At 38.4% G+C, this 12,779-nt stretch overlaps 1 protein-coding gene across 3 annotated transcripts in view; it reads right to left on the bottom strand.

Annotated features, from left to right (window-relative positions):
* Unr (cold shock domain-containing Unr) overlaps window positions 1-12,779 on the bottom strand; it is a 287,182-nt gene that overhangs the window by 40,486 nt on the left and 233,917 nt on the right. The window lies entirely within an intron of this gene.

Genomic DNA, 12,779 nt, shown 5'->3' with positions numbered 1-12,779 from the left:
TTTTATTGTGTAAAAGTATAGAGTCATAAGAATGGTTTATAGTTAGGAAATAAGGGAACATGTATATTATTATATTTTGTATAACTTTTGACTTTGGGTGAAAATTTGTATATGTAGAATGTTAGCAGAAATTGCTCAAGATTGTGTAACATAGAAAAACAGTGGCTAAATGGAGAGAGATGGTTGAAGTTGGTTGGAAGTGTTGCAACAGGTAGCTTGAAAACCCGGGGTGCAGTTGGGACATACAAGCTAAAGGTTGTAATGCATCAATGTGGAAAACAAGTGAATAGCGCTAACCTTTCGTACTGGCTGATTGATGGCCAATACGCACATGGAGAAGATTTGAATTTTGAACGAGATTATATTGACTGGTAGACACTAGGAGATATGTCGGGGGAAGCCTGGCTACCAGTGATGAGACATTCGCTTCATTTTACTAAATCGATTCATTTGATTCCGTTCAAGTTACTGAATCGATACAGTGATCCGATTCACAGCAACAGCATTCAGTGCTCGATGCTGCCATCTGGTCTTCATACAATGAACTCCTTTCATAGAAAAAAATGCTAGTCACTCTAATACATTGAAGGTTTCCGGCGACGCAGGATGGGAAAGGTCTAGGATTAGGAAGGTAGCAGCTATGGCCTTAATTAAGGTACAGTCCCAGCATTTCCTGGTGTGAAAATGGGGAAACTACGGAAAACCATCTTAACGGCTGCCGACAGTGGGATTCGAACCCACCGTCCCCCGAATGCAAGCGCATAGCTATGGAATACTAACCGCACGTCCAACTCGCTCAGTCATTTTTGAAAATATGTATTTTTCTATCAGATGACGATTTTTTTAAATCATCATATTTTGTATAGGCTACCCAAGATGTACAGTAGCCCGCTGGTTTTCTGATTCAACATACTGTTGGTTAAGTTATTGCATCAGTCAGCTCACTTATTGTCCACATATGATTGAAGTCTTGTGCAACGATGTGACATATGAACTGAGAGAATACTGAGCCGTTCTTCCCAATATAAAACAGGTACTTTTGAGTGGTCATGAGCATGACTCATAATCATAGGGCAGGCTAGAGTCGAGTTTAATTGTCAAATGTCAACTAAGTTATAATACTAAGATTCATTAAACTAATAAATAGTATAACCTAATAGCCTACCTACTTACTAGCTACTACAGAATTATGTTTTGACTACCTTTTTAACACTGCAAATAAATCCATTTATTATTTAAAACTCCCATAAGAAGAGGACAGTGAATGCAAGTGGGTATTATTTTCAAATAAGCTGAGCTCAAGAGTCCATTATAGCATACGATTCTTTCAGTGTACTATGGCTCACTGTATGTCTCGCTGCAGCGGAAGCTCGGCTCTCCGCCAGTGTCCAGTGTGCTGATAAGGAGCCGTGTGTATCTTGTGTCTCACTGAGCCGTGCTCATTCCCGATTCTTTCGATGTGCCATGATTCACTGTCTCACTGCAGCAGAAGCTCGACTCCCCGCCAACTTAGCCTAACTTAGCACACGAGGGCGAAACGCAGGCAACCAAGAATGAGTTAGCTGGAAAATTTATAATGTCCAATAACGGACCATTATATTGATATTATAAATTTACTCATTCGGGACAAATATTTTAGGTTCCCTATGGGAATCAACACCTACATCATTTGATGGCCAGGCAGGCATCTATTTTTGAAAGTGAGACATAGCTCTCATAGTGCATTGGCACTGCTGGTGGCTTCAAATTAGCCTATGCAGTGGCCTCCACGGTATGCACTAGCCTTGCGTCTTGGGTGGTGTGCTAAGCCCCAACTGACGAGCCTAACTTAGCACACGAGGGCGAAGCGCAGGCAACCAAGAATGAGTTAGCTGGAAAATTTATAATGTCCAATAACGGACCATTATATTGGTATTATAACGTCCAGTGAGTGCGCCACTCAGCACTGTCTGCTGGGAGTAAGCTGAATCGTGTGCCGTGAGCTCACCGTTCTTGTGAATCGATTCACTCGGACACTTGAATGAATCGATACAATGCTTCGAATCATGCATTCAGTAGCCAACACTACTGGCTACCAGTCGACTTTTGGTGATGCTACTGCCACCTCCAGCCTTTATAAACCTGCGCAAGCATATAAAAGTGTTCAATGTTCATTCAGATTCAGTCATTCATCGACTAAGAGAGTCAACTCAGGCCTAAATACTGGGGGTGAGCTGAAGGACCATGGCCGCAAGAGAAGAATACGTGTGATAATATGAGGTTAGGGGTCACACCAAGAAAATTAACACATGGACTCAGTGGGCCAACCGTCATCATTAACACATTTTGTTGGAGAGACTTAGGCTCTTTGCAAGGACTTAGTGTGTGAACAATCTTCACCTACACTCATTTTGCTGATAGACTTAGTCTTCATTAACAAAGTTTCATTTCCTTATATGCAGTGTCTCATTTATGGTGATTCAATTACTCACTGATTCAGTAATGTTCTGATGTGCGTTATGTTGTTGTCTCTGATGTTGGAATTTTTGTGATGCGTCTGTTTGCGTCATGCTACTTCTGGACTTGGAGTTTTGTCCATCTACTTGCGATATGTAACTATTAAGTCAACTTTGACTCACCACATGTATTCAGTGTTTCGCTGCAAAGACATGCAGAGGCTGTGGTTAAGTGAAGCTGTGGGTAGTACCACCAAGTCAAGGGAAAAATCGAGTATCAGACGTCTGGGAGCTGAAAGGAGGCAATGGGTCAACTCTAATAGATCTAAATACTGGTGGCGAATTGAAGGATCCTGGCTGCAGGAGAGAAGGTGTGTCACAATTTAAGTGAATTGGTGTGATGAAATATAGAGGCAGGTGGTGGTACTTAGTCCTCTGAAATAGTGTGTATTTATGTGCGATGTGAAGTGCAGTGGGAATAAAACAAGGTATGTAAAGATTTCAATTATGGAGGTTTATTTTGTTCTTGCTGTGTGTATTACGTCTGTATAAGGTATGGAAGATCATTTGTCTGAAGAAAGTTGTATAGGAAAAGTGGGATAATATATGTTGAATTTGGGTGTTGTAAATATCAATAGGTCTTTCTTTGTTATTAAATTCATAGTTAAAATAATAACATTCTTCTTGTGGCATGCTAACTAGATTAATTTAAGGGAGGTAAACAAGTGTCAGGTAAGATAAGAAAGCAAGTTTGGATTCTCTTCAGCACATGATTATTGCCTTGAGAGAAAGGGTTCATTCGTGCTCTAGCAATTTAATTTCTGTAATTATATTACAGCGGTACCCAATAACAATTTCACTTTTTGTCTTGTTCCAGTATGTTTCTCTCATAGTAAGTGAGGGGGAGAGGGGAATAATTTCAAGTGCGCCATAGCAAATTTTTATAAATTTCTCAGCAAAGTTCAGATAAAGTTTTCTTTTTAAAAGTTGCTTTATGTCGCACCAACATAGATAGGTTATGTGGCGATGAAGGATAGAAAAGGGCTAGGAGTGGGAAGGAAGTGGCCACGGCCTTAATTAAGGTACAGCCAGCATTTGCCTGGTGTGAAACGCGGAAACCATGGAAAACTATCTTCAGGACTGCAGACAGTGGGGTTCAAATCCACTATTACCAGAAGGCTGCCCATCCCTAACCAAACGCTCAACTCGCTTGGTAGATGAAGTTTAAATGGGGCAAAGTTTAGTTTAATCCACTTGTATGGCCGAAAACAAATGTCACCCAAGTGTGTGGCAAGAATTTTTGAGCTATTTTTGTGAGCAAAGTTACAAACATTTGTGTGTTTCTTCAGGTACTGTACAAAGATATTTATTATTACAGTAGAACCTCGATTATACGTTCCTGGAAACTACGTTTTCCCGTATTATTCGTTAAAATTATGTGGTCCCATGAGCATCCTAATTAAATCACGTTGTAAAAATCCTGCATTATCCGTTCCTCGAAGAAACGATTTCCCGGATCAACCGTCCAGAAATTTCAGAACCATTAAAGCTAAATCCTCGATCACGCGTTTTTCAAGAAACTGTATCTTACGAAAGGATGGCTACAGCATACTTAAGGATTTGGTGTTGACGTCCCGTCATTGCTGTAATTTGAAGAAGTACTGTATTGGAAAAACGATCGGCGGTGAACTTGCATAAGGGATCATCTTAGCATCGCATTCGGGTAGTATTGTTTAGAGAATCCTCATAAATCATAAAGCAGAGCGTGCCCACGACAACTGGAAGGAGACAGAGCGCATTTCGACAGCTCTATTTGAAGATGGAACTAGTTTCGCCAAATGTTCGTACTTGCAAAACGTCTACATTATCTCCAGGGTTAGATGTTTGTTTATTTTATTTTTTTTACTATTTTTGAGTGTATCACCGGACAGGTTTTCGCCATTTCCTCCTTTTTAAGTAACACAAATTTAGTATTTTATTATTATCGTATACGACTGTTATCAAGACCAGAACAGATGTTGCTCCTTACATACATAAAGCCATGGGAGGTTTTGAGATTGCCTATTACTGTTTTCGTCCTAATATAAGACTGGGAATTTCATGTTTTTGTGTTAAAATGTTATAAAAGCCGCAGTCGTTTTATTTGTGCACGTTACATTCAAATTTTTTATACCGTTTCGCACTCGTACAGACTTGTACAGCAAGCACGCTTTCCAGCTGAGCTCAAGGTCGCGATAATCGTAATTTCAGAAGTGTTAATGATATTCTTTCTCTTTCCAGTTTGATTGTGATTAGTGACGGGTAGTACTAAATATAATGCATTCGCGAACTTGAGGATTGATACTTTCGAAACCATATTCTCGAGTTCAACATAACCTTTAAAAGTCGATGTAGGCCTAATTTATGCGGTACAAGATTTCCATAAACTGACTAGGAACAGTATACGGGTGACCAAATTATAATGGAAGATTAAAAAAGAAAAGAAAAGATTTTGCCATCATGTTAGACATTTTTGTATCTAATGTGCTTTATTTCATTAGATTAGAGAATGAGAACTACTTGTGGTCGATTGTTGTTAGGCTTTAAAAATTAAATAATTGAAAAAGAGGTTCAACCTATTCAATACATAAAAGAAAGGAATGTAGTGATTACATTCTTATTTAATAGTGATTAGAAATGGGACCGGTTTTGACCCTAGTCCAGGTCATCGTCAGCCGTTCAAAACATAAAAAACAAGAAAAACAATGCATATGAAAAAGAATAAGTGAACTTTGGATCGGTATAAGATGAAATATAAATTGATGATGGGGGTAGAAATTGTGAGTCACTTGAAATAAAACAGTACGTAATATTATGAAAGGTAGTACGGCACACGCAATGATAAGTAAAGTCTCTCAATGTTTATGAATAGTGGAGAACGGTCAAATGGGTCAGTTTTTACACTCTGTCAGGTACAAAGTCACAACACTATCGAACAACATATGAAGATCCATAAATATTTTGAAGTTGCAGACGAATAGATTTATAGAAGCAAACTGCCAGCTCTCGGTGATCAGCGCGGCACATCCAAGGTCATGCGCTGTGGTCTCAAACGCCAAAGTAGAATGGAGAATATCCTGAAGGTCCAGTATTTGCCTCGGTTGCGGGAAGTTAAGTACGTATATATAGAAATATACAACGCAATTCAGTATAATTGAATGAGTAATTGTGCTCCTGCTGAGTTCTTGGAAAACAGTTGACTTGAAAAAACAATTGTAAAGAGAAAAAATGCAGTAAAAAGCGCAATATCGGAAAACAAATGAAAACATATATGCACAGTGCACTATTTTTTAAATTGAAAAAGTTTAGGTCATGATTGAAGTAGTCGAAGTTGGCGCAAGACAAGAGTTAAAATTTGAATGAGGAGAACCGAAATGAAGGTAGTGGGGTTTTTTTTTTAATAGAAAAGGTAGAATAAATTAATACCGGTAGAGGAAGAGTGATAGTGAAATAAGAGAAGAATAAAGGAAATTGAAGATAAATGGTGTTGAAGAAGGATAAGATAGGGAAATGAAAGAGGGGTAGCTTAGGGTGGGTTATTGGAGGTAGAAAATGTGGGTGGGAACTTTGTAAGGCATGGAAAATAGAATTGGGGTTTTGGAATTTGGAATTTTTGAGAAGAAGAATTAGGAAGTCGAAAAGGATGTTGGGTTTTTCAGAAATGTCGTTTAAATTGAAATTAGGGTTGAAGTACTGGTCAAGGTGGATAAAGCAATTTTCAGTTATGTTTAAGAGGGGGCCTTTGTTAATGATCTTAAGTATTTTCATGTCATTTTCAATACTGGTGAAACTATGCTTTGAGTCTTGTATGTGCTGTCCTATGGCAGAGAATCTGTTGTATTTAATGGCGTTGACATGTTCAGAGTACCTGATACTGAAGTTGCGGCCAGTTTGTCTGACGTAGGAGGAATTACAGTTGTTGCATTTGAATCTGTATACACCAGATTTAGAAAAAGCATTAGATTTATTTAGAGATTTAGAGTTGTGTAAGATATCAAGATTTCTATTGTTAGTTCTAAAAGAAATTTTCATGTTATGTTTTTTAAAAATATTAGTTATTTTATAAGCATCCTGAGTGAAAGTGAAGGTGCAAAAAGCAGTTGGTTTTAATGTGTCTTTAGATAAAGTGGTTTTTGGACGGTTCAATTATACTGAATTGCGTTGTGTATTTCTATATATACGTACTTAACTTCCCGCAACCGAGGCAAATACTGGACCTTCAGGATATTCTCCATTCTACTTTGGCGTTTGAGACCACAGCGCATGACCTTGGATGTGCCGCGCTGATCACCGAGAGCTGGCAGTTTGCTTCTATAAATCTATTCGTCTGCAACTTCAAAATATTTTATGGATCTTCATATGTTGTTCGATAGTGTTGCGACTTTGTACCTGACAGCGTGTAAAAACTGACCCATTTGACCGTTCTCCACTATTCATAAACATTGAGAGACTTTACTTATCATTGCGTGTGCCGCACTACCTTTCATAATATTACGTACTGTTTTATTTCAAGTGACTCACAATTTCTACCCCCATCATCAATTTATATTTCATCTTATACCGATCCAGAGTTCACTTATTCTTTTTCATATGCATTGTTTTTCTTGTTTTTTATGTTTTGAACGGCTGACGATGACCTGGACTAGGGTCAAAACCGGTCCCATTTCTAATCACTATTAAATAAGAATGTAATCACTACATTCCTTTCTTTTATGTATTGAATAGGTTGAACCTCTTTTTCAATTATTTAATTTTTCACGTTAATACTTTCAATACGGAACAATGAAATTTTTATCTTTAAATGTTGTTAGGCTTGGCATTACGGGTACCTATTAGATTTTTCGAAGAGTTTGGCTGATCAAAGTTGCTGAACTGAAAAAAGTTTTCAAAGGAATATGACGATGTTTTCAGAGGAAACTGACGCCGTTTCCCTGGTAAAACTGAATGTAAAGTTTCGAGATTTTTAAGTCACATAGGTACTGGTAATAAACGTTTGAAGCCAGCCCCGTGGTCTAACTTGCCTGCCTCTCACCCGGAGGGCCCAGGTTCGATTACTGGCCAGGTCAGGCATTTTTACCTGAATATGAGGGCTGGTTCCAGGTTCAGTCATTCTACGATTACGGTACCTTTAATTGAGGAGCTATTTGATGGTGATATGGAGAACCCGGTCTAGAGAGCCAGGAATAACAACCGAGAGGATTCGTCACACTGACCATGCGTCACCTCGTAATCTGCAGGCCTTTGGACCAAGAGCGGTCGCTTGGTAAGCGGAAGGCCCATTGGGGCTGTAGTTTGGTTTGGTTTAGGGGTGTTTGTAGGATTATAAGTATACCGTACATATTCAATTTTTGTGATGTTTAGCCAAATTGTTGATGGTTCATTCGTTCCCGGATTTTCCGTCTTCCCGTGTTATACGTTTTTTTTCCGTGGTCCCTCCAAAAACGGAGAATCAAGGTTCCACTGTATTGTAATTTGTGTTAAAAATATGTATAAGTTTTAAAAGTTTGTTTCTTGTGTATTTTGTTGTGCCAAATGGACAGTTATTTGCTCCCCTATGCATAAAGCTCTCCTTGTCTTTGAATCATGTTTCCTTTTTTCTTTCCTGGTGTGAGGTAATGTCTGTCTATGTACAGCGTTGTCTTCTGACTTATCCAAGTGCATTATTTGAATAAATTCACCTTATTGGATATATTTTGCAAATAGTTCTTTTCCCATGGCGTTTGAAAGCTTTAAGCTGTGATTCAAGGCAATCGCATGCACAAATGGGTCTTAGAATATTTAGTGATGCAGCAAGGGTTGACATTTCTGAATTACGAGTTAGTGGCAATTAATTTGAAATCACATAATTCAAAGTCCAAGTTTTGCGCCCCAATGACTTTGAATTATCAAGATTTTACTGCACATTTTTATGGTTTTCGGAGATGCAGAGGTACTGGAAATTTGTTCCGCAGTTCCTTCATGTGCCAGTAAAATACCACCGGACTGAGCCAGGATCGAACCTGCAGGGGGACTCAGAAGGACAGCGCTCTACCGCCTGAGCTAATCAGCCTGGCAAAAAGGAATCACTAAATTCAAAATAAATTACCAAGATACTACAAACTAATGAAAGAAGGGATTACAGTATCACTGCTTAAGGACAATGTTCCATAAGGTCATCTTTTATGCCTCTTTGGATGGTCTCATTCTTGCATACATTAAATAGCTATAAGGAATGTCATTCTGCTCCAGATTTCTCTATAGTTGTATAAAATTATGCTGAAAATCACTAAGCTGTCCTGGACACTGAAATGGGATTATTTCTTTATAAATCTTGCATACATTGACCAAACATACATGCCTCTTCATTACAGACTGTTATGATTTCAGCGATCAGTCTGCAAGTCTCTGTAAATTTAATACCCGCCACCACAATTCTCTATTTGAACTAGTTCTGTAGCCTCATTTAGCTCTATACCTCTTATTCTTAAATTGTTAGAAACTTAGTCCAACAATCTTTGTCTTAGTATCCCTCTAATTCTCTTACCCTCCATAACTCAAAACCATTATTCTCCTAGGTAACCTATTCTCCTCTATTTGCTTTACATGACCCCATCACCTAAGCCAATTTATGCGTACAGCTTCACCCATCGAGTTTATTCCTAACTTAGGCTTTATCTCCTCACTTCAAGTAACCTCTTGCCATTGTTCCCACCATTCGTACCAGGAATCATTCTCGCTACTTTCATGTCTGTTACTTCTACTTATACCGAGCTCGATAGCTGCAGTCGCTTAAGTGCGGCCACTACCCAGTAATCGGGAGATAGTGGGTTCGAGCCCCACTGTCAGCACCCCTGAAGATGATTTTCCGTGGTTTCCCATTTTCACACAAGGCAAATGCTGGGGATGTACCTTAATTAAGGCCACGTCCGCTTCCTTCCCGTTCCTTGGCCTTTCCTATCCAATCGTCGCCATAAGACCTATCTGAGTCGGTGCGACGTAAAGCAAAAAAATTCACTCCCGTAAAGCAAGGTTGATCTGTATACAGACCGATATAAAGATAGTTTCATCCGGAAACTGACTTCCTTCTTATAGAATATATGTTGATCGCAACTGCGAGCTCACTGCAATAGCTTTGCTGCACTTGGATTCAGTCTCACTTACTATATTACCATAATGGGAAAACATACATCCTAAATACTTGAAATTTTCTACCTGTTCCAAATTTGTATCCCCAATCTGACATTCCATTCTCTTCAATTTCTTACCTACTGATATCAATTTAGTTTTGAAAAGGCTAATTTTCATACCATACACATTGCACCTATTTTCAAGTTCCAAAATATGAGAAGGGAACATTCTCACTTTAGATAATGGGGCATCAAACCCGAACAACTTGACCCTGGATTTTAAATTTATTCATACAATATGCGTGACTCGCACCTGTTTCATTGTACAAATACATCAAGACATACTTTTATTACTAAACTTCCTACTGATGCAAGTTTTACAAAACATAGTACCTTTTAACTTAGTAATAAGACGTTTTTAAAACATTGTAATACTGTATTCAAATGAATGAGTACATGATTGAACATCAAGATCAGTGACATTATAACAAACTGGTGAACAAGTTTAGATTTTCAAATTTTTCTTCCAAGCACATTTTAATACTACGATGCATCAATGTAATGTATTTAAAATTAGAACAAGTAGTGTTTTAATATTTTATGTTATTTTTAATAAGATCAAGGTTCTTCAGCAGCCGATGATGGCCCACACATAGGGTTGAAACCGGTACTGCAATGTAAAAATGTTTTAAGTACCTTATAATAAATAAGAATGTTGATTAGGTGGAAAGTCCAATCTTTATCCTTGTGATCAATTGAATTATCAGTACGGAAAATGAAGTTAATAGATTATGATAATTCATTCCCTGTCTGCATCAGTCCTTGTTTGGAGCCATTTCTGATAAGCCTTCTTTTTACGTTTACAAGCTGCTCTCACTTCATCATTCCATCAAGAAGTTTGCTTCTTCACATCTTTACACACAGTTGTTCCCAGGCATTCCCTTGCTGTTTCTACTATAGCATCCCTGTATACCACCCATTCTCTTTCTATATACTAAACCTGCTTTCTGTCCACTGTTTGAAACTTTTCACTAATCATATCCACGTACTTCCGCCTAATTTCATTGTCGTGGAGATTTTCTACCCTTACTCATCTGTGGACAGATTTTACTTTCTCTATCCTACGCCTAGAGATAGTTCACTACAGATCAGATAGTGGTCTGTATCATCGACTAATCTCTGGAAAACCTGCACGTTCCTAAAAGATTTTCTGAATTCAAATTCGGTTAAAATTTAGTCTACTATGCATCTGGTGCCCCTACCTTCCATGTGTAATGGGTTAATAGCCTTATGCTTGAAGAATGTAATCATAACTGTTAATACCATACTAGCACAGAAGTCCAGCAGATGTTTCCTCATTCCTATTAGCTTCCATTTCTTCCCTACATTTACCAATGACCCTTTCGTATCCTTCAGTTGTTTCCAACTCTCACATTGAAATTGCCCATTAGCACTATCCTATTCTTGCTGTTCATCCTGACTACAATGTCATTCAATGCTTCTTAAAACTTGTCAACTTGATCCTCACCTGCTCCCTCACATGGTGAATACACTGAGACAATTCTTGTCCTAATTCCTCCAACTGCCTAATCTACCCACATCATTCGCTCATTTACATGCCTAACAGAAACTATGTTGTCTTTAATATTAGTGATGAACAGTCCCACCTCACACCCTGCCCTTCCCTTTTTAACATCCGTGAAGTACACTTTATAAATCTATCTCCTCCTCATTATCTACCCTTAGCCGAATATCATTTTATATAACTCTTAACACATCCAGATGCAACCACTTTGCTGACTCAGCCAGTTCTACTTTTTCTTTCTTTCTTTCTTTCTTTCTTTCTTCCTTCCTTACTTCCTTCCACAAGCCCTATCAATATTGATAGCTAGCTCCTCATCGAATTCCACTGCGTTCGCCAAGTTGTTTCCAAGGAGTCCCTCACCTGTCAAATGGGAGAGGGACCCTGTTACTCCCATAGGTCCGAAGCTTGCTTAAAACGTTCTCAGCGTGCTCTGTGTAAATCTATGAAGCAGGATGCTAGCCTTAGTTACACCTAGTCCCACTGAGGATATCTTGTGTTAGGGGTTAGGGACCGCCGGTGGATTGTATAGTACTAGCCGCCTGAGCACAAGGAGTAACGTTACAAATAAAAAGTATTTTTGTTACCCTCCTTTTCAATACCCAAGTGTTTACCTGTACTAAATGAGACAATGTTTAGACATGTTTCAGCTAATTTAAAAATCATCTTCAGTAGATATATGTATATATGCAGTATATTTAATATTTTGAGATGAAATATTTAATATTTTAAATTAAATATTAAAAAAAAAAAGAAATAACACACAGTAAGATGAACACAATGACAGGTACAGTGTGGGAAGAGGGAGAAATGAAAAGAAAACACAAAAAAGACACGAACAATCTCCACTTCTTCATACACTGCCACCTTCAAATACAGCAGACTGGCTCTTTCTGCATATATCGCAGTTCTTCTGTACCTGTATCTTTATGCAGGAAGTGTAAGATAAGAAGAAACCCAGATGAAAACAGTAAAATGCAAGAGACATGAGATATATGTATATGAAAACAGGCAGTAAAAGATTAAAAATACAGGATAAAGACAAAAGGAGAAAAAGATACATGCTTTATATTTAATACATTAAGATTTAAATACAGTATACTGCACGCGCACACCTACTGAAGACGGCTTTAAGGTAAGCCAAAACATGTCTAAACATTGTCCCATCTAATACAGGTGGACACTTTTGTACTGAAAAGGAGGATAACACAAAGACCTCTTTCTACTTGTAAAGTGATAGCTCACAATACGGAATGAGGTTTATAATGTGCAATGAGCACAAGGAAGGCCATGACTCAGAATATGTCCGAGATGCCTACTCCCCATTCCATAGCAACTGGTATCCCGATTCTCAGCATTACTTACTAGGCCACTCAGCCTTGCCCATGGTTCACGAACTAGGACGTGAACTTTGTAAAGTGAGCTAGGGATCATGTCATTCATTACCAACCCTCCAAACTCGGACACAATGAGAGCAACAGAAAGAAAATACAAAAAAGACAAGGACAATCTCCACATTTTCATACAGTGCCATCTTCAAATACAGCAGACTGGCTCTTTCCGCATATATCACAGTATCTTTATGTAGGAAGTGTAGGATGAAGAAATCCAGATAAA

The sequence above is a fragment of the Anabrus simplex genome, chromosome 1 (genome assembly GCF_040414725.1).
Source record: "Anabrus simplex isolate iqAnaSimp1 chromosome 1, ASM4041472v1, whole genome shotgun sequence".
Classification (NCBI taxonomy): domain Eukaryota; kingdom Metazoa; phylum Arthropoda; class Insecta; order Orthoptera; family Tettigoniidae; genus Anabrus; species Anabrus simplex.
The sequence above is the reverse complement of the archived record's forward strand: the minus strand, read 5'-3'. Positions and strand labels throughout refer to the sequence as shown.